At 50.2% G+C, this 24,455-nt stretch overlaps 1 protein-coding gene across 1 annotated transcript in view; it reads right to left on the bottom strand.

The window, feature by feature from the left end:
* LOC146271965 (zinc finger E-box-binding homeobox 1-like) overlaps positions 1 to 24,455 on the bottom strand; it is a 44,726-nt gene that overhangs the window by 19,906 nt on the left and 365 nt on the right. The gene's annotated exons all lie outside the window — the stretch shown is intronic.

The raw sequence follows: 24,455 nt of genomic DNA, 5'->3' as shown, positions 1-24,455 counted from the left end.
TGCTAATAACAACAGGCCTTCATCAAATCAGCCAGGCAACAGGCAGCCACGTCACTGGCATATTCAGTACACACACACACGCACACACACACACACACACACTACTGCGGCCCCAGAAAAGCTCTCCTTTCCATAAGTCTGAGTCTGAGCTCCTGAAACGCAGGATGGAAATATTTCCGAGCCGTGGATGAGAGAGATCCAGAGGCTGTCACGCGCTCATTGTGATGTGCTCCTGGTGTGTCTGGGAGATCGGACCCAGACCAAGACGCACACACACACACGTACACACACACACACACACCCCAATACATACACACACACTCTACATGCAAGCACATGCACACACACACGTTGTTTATGCATGCACGTACACACACACATGCATGCATACACACACACACTTTTATTGAGAGCACTATACAGTGAGGCGCCAGACACTGACACACACACACTGACACACACACACACACACACACATAACAATGAGCTGCAGGGCTTGGATCAGTCTTATGAGGTAGCTTAGTCACAGGCTAGCACCTAAACAGGTCTGCTTTGTCAGACGACGAAGACTAAATCGAGAATAACTGCCAAAATAAACGCTACGACAGTGAGGAGGAGGGGCTTGAAGAAGGAAACCAGACCCGACCAGTTTAGGCAACACCTAGGTCAGGCTGGGCCAAGGGGGCTCGCAGCTGTTGCATTCTGGGAACAGGTGACTGGACATTCCGGGCGGACTGTTTTTCTTGTCATCTGAGAAGGAGCGATAAGAGAGAACGATGAAGCAGAGAAGCTGAACGAGAAAAATAGGTGAAAAGATCTCAGTTTCTGTCTTCACTTTCAGACTCTCTCCTTACTTAGGCCTGGTGTGGTCAGTTGGTGGGGGGGGCATGCGTCATGATGGGGTTCTGGGAGTTTCTACGTTACTGGAGCAGACACAGAGACTTGCATCCACTCTCTCTCTCTCTCTCTCTCTCTCTCTCTGTCTCTCTCTCTCTGTCTCTCTCTCTCTCTCTCTCTCTCTCTCTCTCTCTCTCTCTCTCTCTCTCTCGTGATCCACAAAGCAGGTCTGGCAGGGTGACCACCACAAAGAGAGAGCCCACATCAGTGCACCTCAGTGGGGGAGGGGTGCCTGGCTGTGAACACCTCTAAGCCCCCCTCCTGCCACACCCAGCTGGCAGCCACAGACCATGCTCCTGGCTCCTGGCTCCTGGGTGCCAGGTGTGAAGCCAGGCGGCAGAATTATCCTGCCTGATCAGGCGTGACACACACGCACACACTGGCACACACACACACACACACACACTGGCACACACACACACGCACAATCCTCTAAGGACCACCCCAGAATCCTCTGTCGCAAATCGACATCTTTCCTGAACACACACACAACGTGAGCCACAGGGTAACTGGCTGTTAACAGGCTTGCGGCTAGGCCTTGGCTGTTAGCAGGCTAGCGGCTAGCCTCTGGCTGTTAGCAGGCTAGCGGCTAGGCCCTGACTGTTAGCAGGCTAGCGGGTAGGCCCTGGCTGTTAGCAGGCTAGCGGCTAGCCTCTGGCTGTTAGCAGGCTAGCTGCTAGGCCTCTGGCTGTTAGCAGGCTAGCGGCTAGGCCCTGACTGTTAGCAGGCTAGCGGCTAGGCCCTGGCTGTTAGCAGGCTAGCAGCTAGGCCCTGGCTGTTAGCAGGCTAGCAGCTGGGCCCTGGCCACAGAGGGTCACTCATCTGTAGGTGCTGTCTGAAATGGGCCGCTGTGAACCATGAGAGGAAAAAGCGAGACGCTAAAAAAGACATGGAGAGTGACTGAGCACAGAGAGGATGGAGAGAGAAGGAGAGACGGTTAGAGCTAGAGAAAGAGAGACAGACTAAGAGAGAGAGAGAGAGAAAGAGAGACAGGCCTGGGTGCTCATCAGAGCGTGGGGCTGGCTGGGGGTAAGTGTCACTAGCACTCAGAAGTATGTGTGTCTCAGCTGCCCGCCCACCCTCAACCCACAGGGAGAGAGAGAGAGAGAGAGAGGAGGGAGCAGGAGAAAGAAAGAGAGAGGCAGGGAGGGAGAGATGGGGAGAGAGAGGTAGTAGATAAAGGGATGGAGAGATCCTGTAGGAGCGATAAAACACAGGAGCAAACAAGGACAGAATGGCATGAGAGCTGACGGAGTGAAGAACAGAAGACGGAATTAGAGGAGAAAGAGCGAGAAAAGGGGTCAGGAAAAGAAAAAGAGAGAGATGCATCTCAGAAGAAAGAGAAGGAGAGAGCACTCCATTTTTGTGGCGGGGTTAAAGGTCAAACCTTTGACAACAAGAGGCACAAAGCAGACAGCTAACCGAACTGAATAAAAAATAGAAACAGATAAGACCGGGTAGTCAACACCAAAGCCAGGCTCATCACGACAGCTTTGCTTGTGTCAGGTGACTGTGAGTTAGCCTGCTCGTATAGATAAAGGTGACTGCTTCACAGCTGACTATTTCACTGGCTTCCCTTCAGTTGTTCGGCTCAGCGGTGATGAATGACACAACGGCAATGCTAGCTCGCTAAGCTAACTATCACGCTCCATCAAAGCTTTTTATAACTGCTCAAATCGCTGCCCTTTAAAACTGCTCGATATGATGGCTCTATCACCGACAAATGTAACAATAACAACAATGTATTCATTTAGATGCTATCTCTGCTGCTAGGGCTGGACTGGAATGGTCAGAAGTGTAGGCTACTGAGAGAAGCAATGAAGGATTAACTGCTAAGTCATAGCAGGACTTTGGAGGTTCCCGTTCCTGAGTCATGCTCTTTGGTGTGGCTGTGGAGTAGGGTGGGGGGAGGGGGGGTAAGAGAGGCCAGGGGGAGGGGGGAAAGAAAGGCCGGGGGGGGGGGGGGGGGGAGGCCTGAGGGAGGCCAAGGGGGGGGGGAGGGGGGCGGGGGGGATGAGGGGGCTGGTCAGTTTCCAACTCGTAATAGTCAAATGTAATTCTGAGAGGAGCCAGTTTGGCACACCACAATGGTTACCATGTCCGCACACAGGCAAACAAAACACTGCACATGTAGCCAGTGAATTAAGCCAGGGACTTTCCCAAAGCAGCAAGAGTTTGTGCCCAGTCTGTGTGTGTGTTTGTGTGTGTGTGTACACACCTGTGTGTGTGTTTTACACTGTGAAAGTGATACTGCATTTACGTTAGTGAGACCCTAGTGAGTTAAGTGTTTGTGTGCGCATGTCTGTGTGGGGGGTTGCGTGTGTGTGTGTGTTTGTACAAAAGTCATCAGGGTTGGTAATCAGGGCTCTCCAGCTGCTTCCTGTACAGCCCAGGTGCGAAAGCTTTGTCAGTCCTCCCCCATTGCCAACCAGATGACCCCCTCCCCACCCAGTCCTCCCCCATTACCAACCAATGACCCCCCCCCCCCCCCTCTACTGTATATACCCAGATGCATATATGCTGTTCAGACTGTAAACACACTGGCTAGACGTACAGCAGCTCTTCACAGACCACACTGTGAGTCTATACCAGTCTACATGAACTCTGACCCACTGTGAGTCTATACCAGTCTACATGAACTCTGACCCACTGTGAGTCTATACCAGTCTACCGACCCACTGTGAGTCTATACCAGTCTACATGAACTCTGACCCACTGTGAGTCTATACCAGTCTACATGAACTCTGACCCACTGTGAGTCTATACCAGTCTACATGAACTCTGACCCACTGTGAGTCTATACCAGTCTACCGACCCACTGTGTGTCTATACCAGTCTACATGAACTCTGACCCACTGTGAGTCTATACCAGTCTACATGAACTCTGACCCACTGTGAGTCTATACCAGTCTACCGACCCACTGTGTGTCTATACCAGTCTACATGAACTCTGACCCACTGTGAGTCTATACCAGTCTACATGAACTCTGACCCACTGTGAGTCTATACCAGTCTACATGAACTCTGACCCACTGTGAGTCTATACCAGTCTACATGAACTCTGACCCACTGTGAGTCTATACCAGTCTACATGAACTCTGACCCACTGTGAGTCTATACCAGTCTACATGAACTCTGACCCACTGTGAGTCTATACCAGTCTACATGAACTCTGACCCACTGTGAGTCTATACCAGTTTACATGAACTCTGACCCACTGTGAGTCTATACCAGTTTACATGAACTCTGACCCACTGTGAGTCTATACCAGTCTACATGAACTCTGACCCACTGTGAGTCTATACCAGTCTACATGAACTCTGACCCACTGTGAATCTATACCAGTCTACATGAACTCTGACCCACTGTGAGTCTATACCAGTTTACATGAACTCTGACCCACTGTGAGTCTATACCAGTCTACATGAACTCTGACCCACTGTGAGTCTATACCAGTCTACATGAACTCTGACCCACTGTGAGTCTATACCAGTCTACAAGGGCACAGTCAACATGACCTCAGTTTGAGACCTCAGAGAGTGGTCTTGACACTGTGTGTCACACAGCTTCAACCCGGGCCCTACCGAGTGACATCATGGCACATTTCGTGACACACTGAGCAATGTCTCGTTGGAAAATGTGGGTGTGAAACGCCAAAGTGTGTGTGTTGATTAGGGGGTTTATACTTTGCAAAAGAGAAAGTGACAGGTTATATAAGAACAGTGTGTGAATCACATGCATGTGTGTGCGAGTGTGGCTGTGTGTGTATGACACAGCACTGAGTCATCCTGTGCAGCACGTTGATTTATCAGACGAGGAGAGGAACTGGGCTGGGCTAGGCTTGTGGGGATTCGTCTCCAAATGACAGACATTGTGATTCAGATTCTGATTCAGCTTCGGCTCCTTATACCGAGTTCGAACATGCATACGTACACAAACTTCCGCACTTAAGAACATTCCCAAATACACTCACAAAGATGTCAAATTCTTGGTTTAACAAAACTATTTAACGTTCTGACTTGCTGAATGACAAGGCTGAGACAGACAGGTAGGATCGATGTTCTATTAACTAAAATACCAGCAGGATGTGATGCAAACAACACAGAGGGAAGTGGGGTTAAGGTGGGCACTTCCTGTTTTGGGCCGTACCTTCCCTCCTCCTGACTTCCTGTCCCCGCCCACCCTATTCTCTCAGTTCTCCAGACAGTTTAAGAATAGCTGGTGTTTTTCTCAAGGGGGGTTGTGTGTAAAATATCAGATGGACACACACACACACACACGGATACACACTCCGACTGTCGATGGGGGGGGGCTAGATTGACTGTGCCTAGGGACGTTTTGGATTCTGTGGATTCGGATGGGAAGTTTTTTGTTGTTGCTGATGTCCAGACAAAACTGAAAAAGGTAAGAAGCAGAAAGCACAGCGGGCTTATTGAGACCTCCACTTACATAATGGATCTACAATGTAACCCAAAATACAAGGTGAACAAGAAAACAGGAAAACAAAACAACCACTTAGTTATGCCTTTAACCAATCAAACTCTTTCATTCATGAGTGGGAGTGAGCAGGTCAGTCAGTGTTTCAGTGGAGGGACTAAATACTCTGTGTGTGTGGAGGGTGTGTGTGTGTGTGTGTGTTGAAGCGTGGGGGGCTATTGATCATGTTACCTGCACTGCCACACTCCTCCACATTCCCTTTCTTTATCACACACACACACACACACACACACACACACACACACACACACACACACACACATCAGGGCGTTGTCCTACTTCAGCTCACACTGGCTGCAGATATGATTCTGGGAAAAACAAATCTTCTCTTAAAACAGCAGCATTAATCAGCAACACACATGCTGTCGGCGTGGCGTCTAATCTCACCTGTCACTGGGACATCAATACCCGCTCCTAGCAGGATTACACTGCTTTCTGAGCGGGGAGAAATGAACGGATGAGCTTGGTGGGCTGGTGTCTGAATGTCTACACCAGGCCCAGACTGGCTGGAGGCTGGAGGAGAGGCTGGAGGGGAGGCTGGGGGAGAGGCTGGGGGATAGGGTGGGGGAGAGGCTGGGGTCAGGGCTGGGGGGGAGGCTGGGGGATAGGCTGGGGGGGAGGCTGGGGGAGACGCTGGGGGGGAGGCTGGGGGATAGGCTGGGGGGGAGGCTGGGGTCAGGGCTGGGGGACAGGCTGGGGATAGGGTGGGGGGGAGGCTGGGGTCAGGGCTGGGGGACAGGCTGGGGATAGGGTGGGGGGGAGGCTGGGGTCAGGGCTGGGGGACAGGCTGGGGATAGGGTGGGGGGGAGGCTGGGGTCAGGGCTGGGGGACAGGCTGGGGATAGGGTGGGGATAGGGTGGGGTAGAGGCTGGGGTCAGGGCTGGGACAGAGGTTGGAGGGGAGGCTGGGGATAGGGTGGGGGAGAGGCTGGGGTCAGGGCTGGGGGAGAGGCTGGGGAAGGGGCTGGTGTAGCTGGAGCCAGCAGTAATATTAAACACAGTGATTAGAGAGCTGCCAGAGATCTGGCTCTTATTCTCTACACCTCCAGTCCCTCATGTGTGAGTGTGTGCACGTGTGTGTGTGTGTGTGTGTCTGTGAGTGTGTGTCTGTGAGTGTGTGTCTGTGAGTGTGTGTCTGTGAGTGTGTGTCTGTGAGTGTGTGTCTGTGAGTGTGTGTGTCTGTGAGTGTGTGTCTGTGAGTGTGTGCACGTGTGTGTGTGTGTGTCTGTGAGTGTGTGTGTCTGTGTGTGCGTGAGTGTGTCTGTGTGTGCTGAGGCTGCTCTGCCAAGAATAAGAGATAGAGAGGAGCTTTGTTGACCCTATATCCCTGAAACTGACCAGGATAATGACTTAACGATTATGCAAGGCTTGCTCTAATGAGACACACACACACACCCACAGACAGACTGACGGCCAGATAGACACACAGAACGATTGGTTACTTTATAATTTTTTTAACAATCAAGCAAAAATAGAACTGGGGTTCTAACCCTGAAACAGGCACACACACACACACACACGTACAGACACAGGGAGGGTGGAGAGAGGAGGCGTGGCCTCTGGGGAGAGTGGAGAGAGGAGGCGTGGCCTCTGGGGAGAGAGGAGGCGTGGCCTCTGGGGAGGGTGGAGAGAGGAGGCGTGGCCTCTGGGGAGAGTGGAGAGAGGAGGCGTGGCCTCTGGGGAGGGTGGAGAGAGGAGGCGTGGCCTCTGGGGAGAGTGGAGAGAGGAGGCGTGGCCTCTGGGGAGGGTGGAGAGAGGAGGCGTGGCCTCTGGGGAGAGTGGAGAGAGGAGGCGTGGCCTCTGGGGAGAGTGGAGAGAGGAGGCGTGGCCTCAAGAGAGGCAGTGATGCTGCCTATGATGGGTCTCCAGGGGTCTGAGTGTGCGGAGGATTACAGCTCCACTGAGTCCAGCCGCCTACACATCCCTCCTCTGGCACACACACACAGGCACACACACAGGTGCATACACACACACAGACGCACACGCACACACACGCCAAGGAAGAAACAAGGGTAAGAATGAAAAATCAATGTGATAGAATTTCAAGCCGGGGGCAACACGGGTCCAACCAGTGGGAGAGAGGGAACTGATTCAATTTACCTAAAGAGGCAAGCTGTCACATTGTGTGTGTGTGTGTGTGTGTGTGTGTGTGTGTGAAAACGCTTTACTTGCAGTTTCTTTTATTCTCTCTTTGTTCTTGTAGCCCTCTCTATTCTCCACTGATCGCCCTCGGCAACTATGTCCCTCAGGATGGAGTCTTCACAGGCTACCAGTGTGTAAGTGTGTGTGTGTGTGTGTGTGTGTGTGTAAGTGTGTGTGTGTGTGTGTGTCTTTGTGTCTGCGAGTGTGAGTCTGTCAGCATGTGTGTATGTGTGTGTCCCTGCCAGCGTGCGTGTGTCTCAGTGTATGTGTGTGTGTGTGTGTGTGTGTGTTTGTGTCTGCGAGTGTGAGTCTGTCAGCATGTGTGTGTGTGTGTGTGTGTGTTTCCCAGTGTGTCTCAGAGTGTGTTCATCTCTCTGTGGTCAGAGCTGTTCAGTGTGACTGGCTGTCCCAGAGCTTGTGTAGCGTGTCTGTCCAGTGCGTGAAGCAGGGCAGCCTTACGGTGCGTTCACACTGCGTGAAGCAGGGCAGCCTTACGGTGGGTTCACACTGCGTGAAGCAGGGCAGCCTTACGGTGCGTTCACACTGCGTGAAGCAGGGCAGCCTTACGGTGCGTTCACACTGCGTGAAGCAGGGCAGCCTTACGGTGCGTTCACACTGCGTGAAGCAGGGCAGCCTTACGGTGCGTTCACACTGCGTGAAGCAGGGCAGCCTTACGGTGCGTTCACACTGCGTGAAGCAGGGCAGCCTTACGGTGCGTTCACACTGCGTGAAGCAGGGCAGCCTTACGGTGCGTTCACACTGCGTGAAGCAGGGCAGCCTTACGGTGCGTTCACACTGCGTGAAGCAGGGCAGCCTTACGGTGCGTTCACACTGCAGCAGGGCAGCCTTACGGTGCGTTCACACTGCGTGAAGCAGGGCAGCCTTACGGTGCGTTCACACTGCAGCAGGGCGGGGCGTCGGCTTTCAATTCATTTTCAATGAAAACCAGGCCTTGATGCTCGCGTAGGGCATTGTGGGAAGGCGAGCGGGGCGTCGAAAGTTGGATTTTCTCAACTTTATGTAAATGAGGAGCGTGAAAAACGCTGTTGCCCAATCGGGTTGGTTTCTTGTTTCTTGTAACGTAGTAACTGTTGGTCATGGTAAACATTTCTAGGTTTGACAATTTCAAGATGGAAGAGCAACTCATCGTATGTGTGTCTACACACTCAGTCTTGTTTTATAATCCTCTGTACGATTAAAGAGACATTAACAAAAAATGTATACCTGGTGCAGGGTTGCCGAGGTTGTCGGTGTCCCTGGTGTGTTAAATTCAGTCTCGTCACTTTAGCTAGCTACAGTACGTAACCTAGCTATAACTTTCTTCTGTGCTAGCTGCATACTGTACTAGTCTAGCTACAGTAGTCTAGTTTACCCCGCACACGATTGACATTCAACGTTGAAATGCTGGTTGGCAGTCACTCGCTAGCCATACAGTAAATGTGTAGTGGCCATGACCTAGCGAATGTTACTGGAAAATAGTTTGAAGTGCTGTACAGTACAGTATCCTACAGCCTAGTTGACAAGATCATGCAACATCTAGTCAGCGTATCTGATTCCTTGCATTATGCCGTGTAAAAGCTGTATTTTGATCGAGACAGGAGCACCTATATATCAATAATGATCACTATTGAACCCAAGTCTGCACAACCGGACATATAATTGACATGTGTAATACAAAAATATAGTATTAGAGTATACCGCGGTTGAAACGGTATAGCCAAATGTCTCCCGGTAGACACATTTCTACCGTCGCATGGTATATACCGTCATACCGCCCAGCCCTACTTGTCCATGACACCGTTTCACACAAACGACAACAGTGACCTTAGAAAACTACAACTCAGTCTTAACTTTTCTAACACGCCCCTGAGTGTGGTGCACTGTGGGAAGGCCAGCGGTGCAGAGCGGTAAAAAACGCTGCAGCGTGAACGCACCGTTAGTGGGTCTTAGAGGGGCACAAAACACACACACACACATACACCACACACAAGCTGGTTCAGGGTGCTGCACGCTGTAGCAGTGATAGGGCCTGTTTGAATGTGGATGAACTTGCAGCGGCTAGATGGGAACTTTCTGAGGCTTAGTTGTACCGTCAATGATTGATCCTTCCACAGGTTTAATAAAAACTCTGATGCCCAATCAATACTACAGTCTGCTGACAGAACTAGATGTGATTAATAACAGTGGTTGAATAAGCCAGACAGGTTATTGGATCGTCTGACTGGGTTGACAGACTGACTGGCCGACTGTCTGCCTGCCTAACTGGCTGTTTGGCTGGCTGGCTGTAAACTGTTTGGCTGGTTGGCTGTCTGGCTGTAAACTGTTTGGCTGTTTGGCTGTCTGGCTGTAAACTGTTTGGCTGTCAGGCTGTAAACTGTTTGGCTGATTGGCTGTCTGCCTGACTGACTGGCTGGTTATGTGTCTGGCTAGCTGACAGCCTGGTTGTGTGTCTGGCTAGCTGACAGCCTGATTGTGTGTCTGGCTAGCTGATTGCCTGGTTGTGTGTCTGGCTATCCGATTGGCTAGCTGGCCTTGTGACCAAGCAGCCAGTCTGCTGAGAGCAAGCTGAATAACAGCAGCACATGCGCTCTCATCCTTTGAATGGTCTGTAGATATTCAATACCTTAGAACTCTGTCATTCCAAATATGTGTGTCTGTCTAACGGAATGACTAATTACTCTTACAGTACACAGTCATCCAGCCAGCCAGCCAGTTTGTTGGTTGATGTGTGTTACCTGCAGAGACAACATGGACCCCAGGTCAGTCCTCTTCCCACGGGCTCACAGCATTCCCACGTCGACCAGGACCATGTTTACATTCACCTGGAGAGGCTCTCCTCAGGTAATTGCCTCCACACACACACACACACAAACACGCACACACACAAACACATACACACACTTATTCTGTTTAAAGCCTCTGTTCGTTCTCTGGCACACCGACTTCCAAAACACTGTTTACTCCTCACCAAAACAACAGCCTGTCAATCACGGGACGAGAAGCAGCAGCCACACAGACAGGCTGTAACAACCTCACACCGCTAACCAGCCTGGAAACATTCCGGTCAGCTAACATACGGTCCGTCTCTGAAGCAGCCAGGCTGAGGCGTTCTTTAAGCCTCCCTTCTCGGGGGCGGAGCCTCCCTTCCCGGGGGCGGAGGCGCGCTAACAAGGCCTCCTGGACACGCTCCGCCGGCGGAGCGCGAACGGCGGCCATGTTTGTGTTTGTGAGGCCAGATGCTGGAGGGAGGGGAGGCAGGCTAGCAGAGAGCCACGCTGGGCTAATCACCGCTAAGGAGGTCGCCAGAGGTCGTAGCCCGGGCGTTCGCACCCGCTGACTGGGAACGAATGGCGACAATGCGTGGAGAGGCTTCTGTGTGGGGGGTAGGGAGGGCAGGAGGGGACTCTGTTAGGGGGTTGGAGGAGTGGGGAGGGGGCACTGTTTGGGAGGGTGTAGGTAGAGGAGTGGAGGGGTAGGTAGGGGAGGGGGCACTGTTTGGGAGGGGGTAGGCAGAGGAGTGGAGGGGTAGGTAGGGGAGGGGGAACTGTTTGGGAGGGGGTAGGTAGAGGAGTGGAGGGGTAGGTAGGGGAGGGGGCACTGTTTGGGAGGGGGTAGGTAGAGGAGTGGAGGGGTAGGTAGGGGAGGGGGAACTGTTTGGGAGGGGGTAGGTAGAGGAGTGGAGGGGTAGGTAGGGGAGGGGGCACTGTTTGGGAGGGGGTAGGGGACGTCAGTGTGCTCAGAGAGAAAACTGTCGTTAGGTGGCAGACAAAGAGAGGCGGAGAAGGAAACAGAAGCTCTGCTCGTGTTTTTACATGAAGCTTCTCTCAGCATCTTGCAAACATGTTGAGAACCTAATGCCACGTCATTACTTTAGGTCCCCAACTGACTCCAATAAACAAACACACACACACACACACACAAACATACACACCACACACAAACATACACACACACACATACACACAAACATACACACATATCTGTCAACATCGACCACATCTGGAGAACACAGTCCTCTAACCAGCTAATTAGGGCCAACCCCACCCCCCCACACCCCCCCACACCCCCCCACACCCCCACACACACCCCCCCACACACACACACACACATGCAGTTCAGGGCCATAGCGAACCACAACAAGCACACAAACACGTAAACAACGCTTTTCTAAAACCCAGGGGGGCTTTGTTGCATCTTCGTCTCATTTTCCCGCCCAGCGAATCCACATTAGAGAAATCACAATTCTAAAAAGCCCACGTACACAAGCCTGTAAGTAGTTTGTTGTCGTTCAACAGGAGGATTAACACACATCCAACTCACGTACAAAGATAGCGAAGTATGAACTGACACGGACAGCAGCACTATCTGACAAACAGCAAACTGACTGGAAACACTGTCTGTATTAAAGCACTTCAACCACCCCCCTCCGCCTCTCCCACAAAGCCACACTGACACAGCTTCCCTGCAGCATCCATCACCAATCCTGTCAGCTTGAACTTTACGTTGTGTTCATTTGCCCCCCTGCCCCTCCCCATCGCTCTCTTCTCCCCCCGGCCTGCTGGACAGGGCAACAGCAGTGCCTGTAATCCCACAGCGATCATCTCATAACCCAGAAAGCCTTCAGACACCATCGCAGAGAGCCTGTGCGCTGGCTGCTGTTCGGCAGCTGCATGTCATTCATGAGGGAAACCACAAAGCAGAGGTTTAAGCTATGCATGCATGGTGAAGTCATTACCGGCGATAAAACCAAAAAAGATGTTTGCTTGAGGCTCGAAATATGAAACTATATTTAATATATAGTTTGTGGACTGTGTACAGTCGTGGCCATTAGTTTTGGCAATGACAATTGTGTTTTGCAAAGTTTGCTGGTTCAGTATTTGAGGAAAACATTTTCACGTTTCTATAGAATATTGGAATACAATAAGGCACTTTTCATATTTTTTAAGCTTTTTTGCAGCGACATTTTCAACATATGCAAATAGTCCTCTATTTTACAGCAGTCAATCTGCTCTTAAAATCCAATCAGAATGATAGAGTGATTTCACCTGGCTAGAACTGGTTCACACTTTCCCCTGTACTGATGATATGACTGACTGAAATTATGTTAGCAGTCATTTTATGCCAAGGCCAAGCAAGCTTTGCAAACACAAAATGTATTTTGTATAGTTGCTCCCAATACTTTTGGCCACGGTTGTCTATTATTTAGTTCTTTTTTTTGCAGTACACCAATCATGTGGACTTGGGCTGGGCAGGTTAGGGTTAGGGTTAGGGTTTGGGCAGGTCATCTTTAATCAACCTTTTATCTGATCCCAGACTCCAGAACAGGAAGCCACTCCTTATCCTTTGATCATGAATAAAATGTGTGCGATTGTGTGCATGCGTATGTGTACATATGAGTGTGTGTGTGTGTGACTGTGCATGCATACAGTATGTGAGTGTGTGTGTGTGTGTGACTGTGCATGCATACAGTGTGTGAGTGTGTGTGTGTGTGTGACTGTGCATGCATACAGTGTGTGTGTGTGTGTGTGTGTGTGTGTGTGTGTGTGACTGTGCATGCATACAGTGTGTGTGTGTGTGTGTGTGTGTGTGTGTGTGTGACTGTGCATGCATAAAGTATGTGAGTGTGTGTGTGTGTGTGACTGTGCATGCATACAGGATGTGAGTGTGTGTGTGTGTGTGACTGTGCATGCATACAGTGTGTGTGTGTGTGTGTGTGTGTGTGTGTGTGACTGTGCATGCATAAAGTATGTGAGTGTGTGTGTGTGTGTGACTGTGTGACTGTGCATGCATAAAGTATGTGAGTGTGTGTGTGTGTGTGACTGTGCATGCATACAGTATGTGAGTGTGAGTGTGTGCATACAATACGTGTAAATGTGTGTGTGTGTGTGTGTGTAGAGAGAGTGATAGCTCTGATATGGCTTCTCTGTTGAAGTCTCTTTCTGCTGTCAGTTGCTTGGCAATATAACATCACAGTCTCTCTGTAAGCTTCTAATAGCCATCCAGACTCTCAGGACACGGACCTGAGACATTCACACACCCTCCAGTGGAACACCGTGGAGAGCTGGAACATGTAGAGTCTAGTTTAGCAGCAGTGCTGGAACCAGGACAGGCCTCACAGTGGGAGGTGATGAAGTACTGACGGCTAGAACTACAGTCTGAAGACACACACACACAGCTTATTAAAGGTTACTTGGTCTGTCTGTGGGGAGAAAAGGACACTACAGTCATGTGTGTGTGTGTGTGTGTGTGCATAAATGTGTGTATGCATTAATGCATAAATGTGTGTGTGTGTGTGTGTGTGTGTGTGAGAGTTCCTGTGTTTCTGTTTGTGTGTATGCATGCCAGTCTGTGTGTGTGCGTGTGTGTGTGTGTGTGTGTGTGTGTGTGCTGCTCCAGTCAGATAGCCATGCCCATGGGCAGGCCTGCATTGCTGGTTGGGGGGCTGTGCAGTGCCGTGGTGAACAGGTGTTCAGGAGAGGCGGTGGGAGGCTGTGACATGAGCTGTTGGGTAAACACTACTGACTAAACACAGCTTTTGTTTTCACTGCAGACTGTGTCAGCTAGCTGGCTAGCATCTCTGCCCCTGCTAGCCTCAGCTAGCTGGCTAGCCTCTGTGCCCCTGCTAGCTGGCTAGCATCTTTTCTCCTGCTAGCCTGGGCTAGCCTCTCTGCCCCTGCTAGCTGGCTAGCCTCTCTGGCCCTGCTAGCTGGATAGCATCTCTGCCCCTGCTAGCCTGGGCTGGCCTCTCTGCTCCTGTTAGCCTGGGCTAGCCTCTCTGCCCCTGCTAGCCTGGGCTAGCCTCTCTGCCCCTGCTAGCCCGGGCTAGCCTCTCTGCCCCTGCTAGCTGGCTAGCATCTCAGGCCCTGTTAGCCTGGGCTGGCCTCTCTGCTCCTGTTAGCCTGGGCTAGCCTCTCTGCCCCTGCTAGCCTGGGCGGGCTCTCTGCTCCTGTTAGCCCGGGCTAGCCTCTCTGCCCCTGCTAGCTGGATAGCATCTCAGGCCCTGTTAGCCTGGGCTAGCCCAAGACCTTCACACTTGTAACACTGCAAGGTTACGTTTAACATTTCAGTAAACACACACACACATTCACGCTTTACACAGGAACGTAGCAACACATCAGCCCTATCAGTCTTCAACACAGGAAGTTTCGTCACCGCGGCTGGATAGTCTCCCAGCCTGGACTGTTGTTCAAGGTGAGAGACTTGTTGTTCCGGGCACTCTCACCCTGTTCCTCCTCTTGACGTGTGAGCTAATGAAGACCAGGAACAGACAAACACGCTCAGACAGACACGTCCACTGGAGACGACAGCTGACAGTTTGACGCCGCCTCACGTCAAGTCCCTCGCTGGTGCCTCCCCCCCCCCCCCCCTACAGCTGGAACCCCTGGCAACACGCTCCACCATTACTGTATATATGGAGGAGGGTCGCTGGCACTGCCAAACAAGAGGAGCTCTGCCCTGGCACCCAGCCCTGGTTGGCACGGACAGGCAACAGACGACCGAGTCCGGCGTTCTGTAATCTCTAAATGAAGACGCTGAACGCAGACGCTGGCTGGTTCTAAAGGGGGCCGGGCCAAGCTGTGGGCTTGGCCCAGGACGAGGGCTCCTGCTGTGGGTGGCTCGGCCACAGAAGATGGCCCCCAGGGCTCTCCATATGCTGTGGCCGTTACGAGGCCTGACCATGCTGCTGGAGGGAGGGAGGGACTCTACCAAACCGGCCATCTTGTTCAGATGGCACAAGCGAGCGATGACACGAGGCCTTGAGGGAGCTTGGATCTAGCGTGACAATGATGACATCTGATCTGTGCGGTCGTTTCATCATTTCCTGTCAGTCATCCAGAGCTGGGAATGCACTGAAGGCTAATTATCCTGTCTTTCTGTCTCCGGAACGCACAGGAACAGAGAGATAACACAAAAAGCCTTCTAGCCTAGGTGGTGGGTTTCGGAGGAATGGAAAATCATCACCCATCCAACCCTCTATCTTCACAACACATCTGACACATGCATCGGCCTGCTGCGTGTTATAGTAGCGAGCTTAGCTAACTCCCTTTTTATTGTCACACGTGTTTTTCTCTTTCATTTCATGTCTGTGTCACACCCTGCCCCTTCCCTCTCCACAGCTCCTACATCTCTCTCCCTCTCTCTCTCCTCCCTCTTCCTCCCCTCTCTCTACCTCACCTCCCCTCTCTCTCTCCTCCCTCATCCTCCCCTCTCTCTACCTCACCTCCCCTCTCTCTCTCCTCCCTCTTCCTCCCCTCTCTCTACCTCACCTCCCCTCTCTCTCTCCTCCCTCATCCTCCCCTCTCTCTACCTCACCTCCCCTCTCTCTCTCCTCCCTCTTCCTCCCCTCTCTCTACCTCACCTCCCCTCTCTCCATCACTTCCCTCCCTTGCTGCGCGAGGTCTCGCTCAGGTGACATTTCTGAAAACAGCGCTCTCAATGCGTCTGACCTTTACTAAACTGCAACTGCAGGGTCCTGCCTGTCCTTGTGTGCCCACTTGTGTGTGTGTGTGTGTGTGTGTGTGTGTGTGTGTGTGTGTGTGTGTGTGTGCAACAGGACTGATTGCCTTGATTCCCCCTGAGGAGTAAAGTAGTGTGCGTGCAGTCAGAGGATTGTTAGTGCCTGCTGCATGTAAATAAAGTGATATCGTTATGTGTATATATTATGTGTATCCATATCCTAATGAACCACACACACACACACACACACACAGGTGGCAACCTGAAAGGAACCAGAGCCGACTGCTGTGTAGATGAGGAGAGAGCTTGAGCAATGTGCTGGTCCTGTTGGACCCATGCTGTACAGGGGAAGAACACTCCTCATTCAAGCATGCTAACATCGTTGTCCTGAAGGATCTCTCTATCTCCCTGCTTTGGGAGGACTCTTCTCATAAGCCACTGGGCCAGACTGGTCAGGTGTTCTTTATGAGATGTTTCATGGGGCGGAGGTAAGAGAGGATGGGAGGATGGTGGGTGGGGGAGGGAGGGAGGCCAGCTGGAGGGGGACGGATGGTAGGGGAGAGGCCAGGGGGAGAAAGTTGAAAGGGCGCGGTTAGAGGTATGAGAGGGAGAGTGTGGAAGAGTGGTGTGGTTGAGGTGGGCAAGGGCCAACAGGGGATTTATTGCCAAGCATGGCCCTCATTCAATAACACACACACAGCAAATAGGACCTCACTCACTCAAATTAACAATCAATTCAGCTCTCCCTGCCGGAGCCCAGTACCAAGGAACACTAGATGACACCTGCCTCAGAATCTGGAATAAACACACAACACATCTCCGACTGCTCTCGACTGGGAGGTGAGCTCTCACTCTGACCCAAAAACGACCCGCACAGATGAGGTCACATGTCAGCCCCTAATGCACGCTCTCCATGGCATAAGCGCCTCGAACGCTTGGCTGGGCAGTGTTGCCATTTTAACGACTTTGTCGCTGGATCTAGCGACCATTCACCTTCCCTAGCGACAAACAAAAATCTTATCTAGCGACTAGCGACTGTTCTGTTGAGGTTTTGGGGGGCCACACTGAGGCTAGATTCTATGAGTGTGCAACGAACGCAAGGTTAAGTAAAATAGGTTATGTGATTGTGCTAGGAACGCTAGGCAAAACTGTGTGTGTGCTAGAAAGGCTAGGCTACGCTCTGCGATAACGAGCTAGTCAAAGCCTAGATATATGTGATAATAAATCGTTATAGCTTTGACAGCGGAGTCAAGCTGGCGGTTTACCTTCGCAGGTGAGCAGATAAGAAACCTAGCCACTCACATCGTGCTCTGAACCTGCTTTGATGTCAACAAACCCACACACACATGTGCGCACACACAGAGTATGTCGGCGTGTGGAGGTAAAGTCTACCTAGGCCAATTAATCCACTGCTTATTCTTAGAGAAGGTAGAGGGAGCCAAAATCCCGCGGAGAACAAAATTATCCCTACAAGGAAATAAGACGAGAACAAACCTGAGCAGAAACTCTTTCCACCGCAGCCCACACGGCCCGAGTGACTAAGTAGCTTGCTAGCACGGCGCAGTGCTCCGCCACTGCTTAACTGTCAGTTTCTATGAACTAAGCCATCGATGGCAATAGAGGATCGCAGGCAAGTGAAACATTTTCTGTGTCCCTTTAGCAACAAAGTCAATTGACAGAACCGTAACAAACATCAACAATAACAGGCAACGGCCAGCCCCTCCCAGTCCAGTAAGCTAGTAAGATGTGTGTGTCTTCGTTTTAAAGAGTGTTAATTAGCCTACCATGACCACATCCATGCTAGAAAACCTTGCTCCGTTTTGAATGTCTGTACAGCAGTAGTCTTCTCCTCCACAATCCTGCATCTATTAAGGATTTCTCAACACACTAAGGAAAGCACACAGGGACCAGCAGGGTCCCAATGGGTTCAACACCTCCTTAGGCACAGCCACACACACACGTTCACAACACCTCTGGAGGAGCCAATTAGCTTCCATCCTCCTCTAATTCAATAACACCACAATCATAACAAGGTGCACACACACACAAACATCATAACACAGATAAGCACTGGGTGTATAAGATGAGTGAGCAGATTAACAACTGTTGTTCTCTCTGTCTGTCTGTCTGTCTGTCGTACATGCAAACAGCCAAAAATGTGTGCACCCTAACACAGCCCTGCGCGCCCCAGCTGTGTGGCATGGTTACTGTCCATGGAACCTGTGTTCAAGGTTCTCCTGTGCGAAGCGTACAGAACCCTCAGGGGTGTGTTTAGAGAACCCAGCCCACAAGCCCTGGCACCCCCTGTCCTCCACACTGTCCTGTCCACCACACTGTCCTGTCCTCCACACTGTCCTGTCCTCCACACTGTCCTGTCCACCACACTGTCCTGTCCACCACACTGTCCTGTCCACCACACTGTCCTGTCCACCACACTGTCCTGTCCACCACACTGTCCTGTCCACCACACTGTCCTGTCCTCCACACTGTCCTGTCCTCCACACTGTCCTGTCCTCCACACTGTCCTGTCCTCCACACTGTCCTGTCCACCACACTGTCCTGTCCACCACACTGTCCTGTCCTCCACACTGTCCTGTCCACCACACTGTCCTGTCCTCCACACTGTCCTGTCCTCCACACTGTCCTGTCCACCACACTGTCCTGTCCTCCACACGCTACTGCAGGTGGAACACGACACCGCCAAACACACCAAGACACTACCACACATCCTGAGGTCGGTCAGCAAACCCCTTTAAGAGAGACAGCACCACACATCCTGAGGTCGGTCAGCACACCCCTTTAAGAGAGACAGCACCACACATCCTGAGGTCGGTCAGCAAACCCCTTTAAGAGAGACAGCACCACACATCCTGAGGTCAGTCAGAACACCCCTTTAAGAGAGACAGCACCACACATCCTGAGGTCGGTCAGCAAACCCCGTTAAGAGAGACAGCACCACACATCCTGAGGTCGGTCAGCAAACCCCTTTAAGAGAGACAGCACCACACATCCTGAGGTCGGTCAGCACACCCCTTTAAGAGAGACAGCACCACACATCCTGAGGTCGGTCAGCACATCCCTTTAAGAGAGACAGCACCACACATCCTGAGGTCGGTCAGCACACCCCTTTAAGAGAGACAGCACCACACATCCTGAGGTCAGTCAGCACACCCCTTTAAGAGAGACAGCACCACACATCCTGAGGTCGGTCAGCAAACCCCTTTAAGAGAGACAGCACCACACATCCTGAGGTCAGTCAGCAAACCCCTTTAAGAGAGACAGCACCACACATCCTGAGGTCGGTCAGAAGACCCCTTTAAGAGAGACAGCACCACACATCCTGAGGTCGGTCAGCAAACCCCTTTAAGAGAGACAGCACCACACACTTCTAAAAAAGCACCACACTCCACAGGAAGTAGGCATGGTCGAGGGACCCTCACTCCTATTATTCCCCTTCTCTCTCCATCTCTCCCTCTCTCTCTCTCTCTCCATTTCTCCCTCTCTCTCTCTCTCTCTCTCTCTCTCTCTCTGTCTCTCTCCCCCTCCCTCTCTTTTCTACAATCCATCTTACCCCCTGTCTGTTCTCTTACCCATCTCTTGACCTCCATTTTTTTTCTTTCCCTCTCTTTTTTATGTTGTTCGCTGTGTCACTGTGAAGTGAGACAACGAGCTACAGTTACCACTTCAGCTGCTCTCTTGATAAGATCATGAGTCTTTGTTACATTTGAGCTCTCGCCACACTCTGCATGCTAACTCAGAGCTCTCAACCCCTCCATTTACCAGACACACACTGTAGAATCACAGCTCTAGAACAGTTGGCGACACACTTCACGTCTGCATTAAGACAAACGATCACACTATGTTCATAAAACCACAGGCCAGCAACCATTGTGTTGCCCGTGGTGAAACAACATCCAAAGAGTATTTGAAACGAGCCCTTGCTTCTAGAGTTACCAGAACACCGAGCCAGTACGATCTGGATTGGGTGTCCAGAGGGCCAGCTGGAGAGGGGAGCTGTGATTGGAGGAGCTGGCTGAGTGTGCCTGGCTGTTCCAGGGGCCTCAGGAAGGAGAGAATGGGAGGATATGCAAATGAGCTGCTGCTGGGCACAAGCTGAGGGCTTCCCACTAGTCGAGTGTGAAAGAGGGAGTCCCCCCCTCACACACATACACACACACACACCTCTCTCTCTCTCCCTCTCTCTCTCTCTCTCAAACACACACAAAAAACTCTCCCTGCATACACAAAACATCTATTGCACACACTCTCAGACACACACACACACATAAACACCCTCCCACACACACATCCTCCTCACACACATACACACACTTGGCTGTTGAATAGGCCTCTCTCTTTTGACACACACTGTCTGTGGTAGTACGCCCCTCTCAGCAGTAGAGGCAAGTGGGGGCTTCTTGCAGAAACCTTCTGTCACTCTTAATTTTGTAACGACACAAAAGCTCAACTCACAGTCTCCCTGCAGGACGGGCGATGGGAGACCGGTTTCTCTGAACTTCAGGAGGCTAAAGGAGGCCGGTGAGAAAGAGGAAGTGCGGAAGAGACAGGGGAAAGAACGAGAGAAAGAAAAAAACTGCAAGAACAAGTTTGGCAGTAAGAGGAAGGACTCGAATGAAAAACTCACGGCTCTCTTTCGAATCATTCCAAAGGTTAGGCTGAGTGACCCCGCAGCATCTACGGAAATATTTTCGAGCAGGTCATTTCCCTGAATGGCACAGACAAACACAGTGCTTTCACATTCCCCTGAAATCAGCATTAGGCTAGTCAATTTCACTTCCTTCCTGGCCTCTGGGCCTGCTGGTTGAATAGGAGGAGGGAGGGACAGTCTGGTAGGACGTTGCACCTGTAGGGGAGCTCTCTGAGAGGGCTGAAGTGTACCCTGGGCAGCATCTCTCCTCCCTGCTTCACTGGTATTACCACCCCAGGTACAAAGACAGCTCAATAGTCATAATATAACCTAATATACATCAAAACAACACAGCTTTTCAACAAAACGATACCCAGGCCTACAGCGTGATAATGTCGTCATCCTAGCTAAGCACATACAGTAGAAGAAGATGGCTATCTGGCTGCATCCTCTCATGGAACCACAGAAGAAGCACAGAAAACAATTGGAGGCTGTGTTGTTATGCAAAGCGAGGAGGGAAGGAGCTATTTCCCATCTTCAACAAACACACACACACAAATACACACGCACACATTAGTCACAGGAGGACCTTCCCCAGTTCACATGCACCTCCCCCTTTTAGCCATATGAGAGGAAGGGGGGGGGCTTCATGCAGTGCATACCCTGTGGTGCTTTGTCATTCCTCAGGATCCATTCATTAAAGGAACACACCCATACACACACACCCATACACACACACAGACACGCACTGCCTTGGGCTCTTAAATAAGGAGAAAGTGGGATTTTGCAGGTCAGGGGTCAATTAGCACAAACTAAGGACTTCTACAACCACTGGCCACTTGAGGCAACCTGGAAAAAACCCCACCTCTCCCTCAATCACAAAGGAAAAACAAGCCTTGGCTGCATTAACGCTCATACAGCATTACCCAATCGGAATCATCCGTGTGCATTTAGAACAACTTTATTGGCACCCCTGTCTAAAACGCCCAGCTTGGCCTAGAAAGACAGGCGAGCATAGCTAGAAGTGCCCATGTGATCTGGATCAACAGTCTGGCTAGTCTGCGGGCCGGGGCTGTCGAGAGGCTGTGTTTATACTGCGAGGTCTGTTAACACGAGACCACATTCCTCTTTTCCCAAATTGCAGTGTTAGATTACAGGGAAGCAAAGAGCTCACGCTGCACTTTAAAGGGAGAGGGAGTGAGAAAGAGAAAGAGAGAGTGAAAGAATCAAAAGAAATGATAGACAGGGAGGAAGGAAAAGACAGAGAAAGAGGTTGGAAGAAATGGAAGACACAATGAGAAACAGAGAGAGAAAGAGAGAGAGAGACATAGAGAAGCTGTGTGCTGGAGTTGGTGATGAAAGCACTGTTAACCAACCGCGTACGGATGGCTAACACCTGACAGTTGTTCAACTTAACGCCTGAGAATGTTTGCAGCACAGCGCTAGTTATAGAGCATTGTTTATCTGAGCAGGTGTGAGAAGTCATGATCCTGTCACATGATTGAAGTCTCCTGTTGAAACAACTAGATGTGCCCACTTAACACAAAAACTTACATACACGGACATACAGGATGATTGTAGTCATTTGGCTGTATTCAAAATTAGTTGTCAGATGGATTTTAATTTTCATGTTAAGATACACAGACTATGGTCAAAATATGGTCAGCCTAAATGTTCATTTGAAACGGTGACATTTTTAAATGATGTAAGTGAAATACAAAAAGGTGACAAAAAATCTATATGATGGTGACAAAACAGTCAAACTAATAACGTTATGTTCAAATCTAAAAGCAAACAGGCTGGTACAGCAGTAAGCTTAAAACAAACGGTGTGATGACGCCATGCACCGTGATGAACGGTGAGCGTGAGAGCACCTTTGCCATCTTGATTGTGCACCGTTACACGGGTAGCCGCGCGGTTCCTATAATAAACACAGCCTCCCGTGATTCTTATTAGGCGCTGAAAGCAGAGCACCGCACCGTAGTAGGCTATACCTTCGCAGCACAAAAATATAAAAGCTAAATTATTTGGGAGTACCTTTATAAGGTGTAGCATCACCTTGCATACCTGGCCGTCTCCCACATAAAAAACAGCAACCCCGCCTTCACTGCAGTAACGTTTCACAACGCTATTCATCGACCGCTCAGGAAATTACATAACAATTCATGAAAAACAATGGATGATAGAATCAGGGTGTACAGTAACAACGCCTGTTATGAGTAACTGAAAATAACGGGACATTCGCAACCACCTTATGCACCGCTTTCTCTTTCCGTTTACCTTCCCTTCCCTGTCTGTAAGCCACCGTGACTGGGCGGAACGCTCGAGCAAAGCGATTTAATTTACTCGTTCGACAAAAAAATAAAAAATACAGAGCAAAACCATCATCGTTAACATGTTAAATGTGTACATCATGCATGTTTATAATGAAAAAAGTCCCGCGAGAGCGAAGTGAAAAGACAAGAGGAGGACGCGGACATGCATGGGTGAACTAAAAATCATATTTTTCTACCTGCACAAGTTGCCATTTGATGCAGCGCTTATGGGAGTCTGTTCCTCGTCTGCTCTTAAAGAAATACAGCTTTACAAAAAATTACAGCTCTCCCACAATTTGTACAAAACCGCTAAATAGAGCCCCAGGTATATTAGGACACTGATCAGCCCCGTGTTTTCCTGTTCAGGTAAACATGTTGATGATGGCTCCTGAACGGACGCTGGGCGGTGCACAGCGCAAGAGCTCAATGTGTCACACTCGTGTCGTCAGAGCAGCCACAGGAACAAGGTGCTTTCCAACCCTCGTATAACGGTATACGGTAATGCTCGTATAACGGTATCTAAAATGCATCATTATTGGCTGTTACCATGAAAATGGGGAGGTACAAAGGTACCACAGGTATTCATGCACCCAATGAGAATATAGACTCGTACACTCTCCTTAAATCTGCCTACATTTAAAGTTAAAACCACCCTTTTTGAGGATAGCCTAAACTTTCTTTCCATTGTTACTATTCAAATCGAATCAGTAGCATGTTTTGTAAAAATAACATTTTTGCAAATCTAATTGATGGGAAAAACTATACAAGTCACCTTCATCTACGCTGCGAATTTACTGTTTTAGATTGTTTTAAATTATGTGACCATGTGTTAAAAGTCCACTCCTTATAAGGTGTATCACTGCGCAAAATTCAGCTTTATCAACATCATGAACTTGCTCAAACCACAATCGGACCTGCTGCCCAGCCTTCCGCAAGAGTCAAACGTGACAAGATAAAGTTGTCTGCAATACTATTGTGTAATTTTAGACAAAAAGGTTTTACCCTATCGTTCAATGCCGATTACAGGACCAAATTCGAATCGTTTGTGTGGCGCAAAGTGGAAAAAAGTTAAGCACTCTGATACCGAAACAATGGTCTAATAGTTCTTACCTTAACAATAAAAAGATTCAACCTGCAGCGTTGCAATATAAGGGGTTGTCAAACAACAGCAACAACGCGATAAACAAACACAGCTACCAAATCGGGGTTCAGATCAGTTGAGCTCAACATTTCATGCGAGCAGACTGCACTTCAACTAAAATAATCTAGCCTTCGAAGTAGGCTACACTGTGAAACTGAATTGTGAACCAGTAGCTTGAAAGCCCGAATGCATGATCGGGGCAAGTTTAACCAACAGCTTCCTTATCCATCCCGTAAGTTTCAACATAAGCAGAGCGAAGAGTGGCGCCAGTGACTTAATTTAAGCATTAGTCACACACAGAACATAACACTTTAACCGAATAGCAAATATAGTTAAGTGAACACAACGCTGGCGCTCCC

Source organism: Hypomesus nipponensis, chromosome 10 (assembly GCF_054491055.1).
Source record: "Hypomesus nipponensis isolate SF chromosome 10, ASM5449105v1, whole genome shotgun sequence".
Lineage (NCBI taxonomy): Eukaryota > Metazoa > Chordata > Actinopteri > Osmeriformes > Osmeridae > Hypomesus > Hypomesus nipponensis.
The sequence above is the reverse complement of the archived record's forward strand: the minus strand, read 5'-3'. Positions and strand labels throughout refer to the sequence as shown.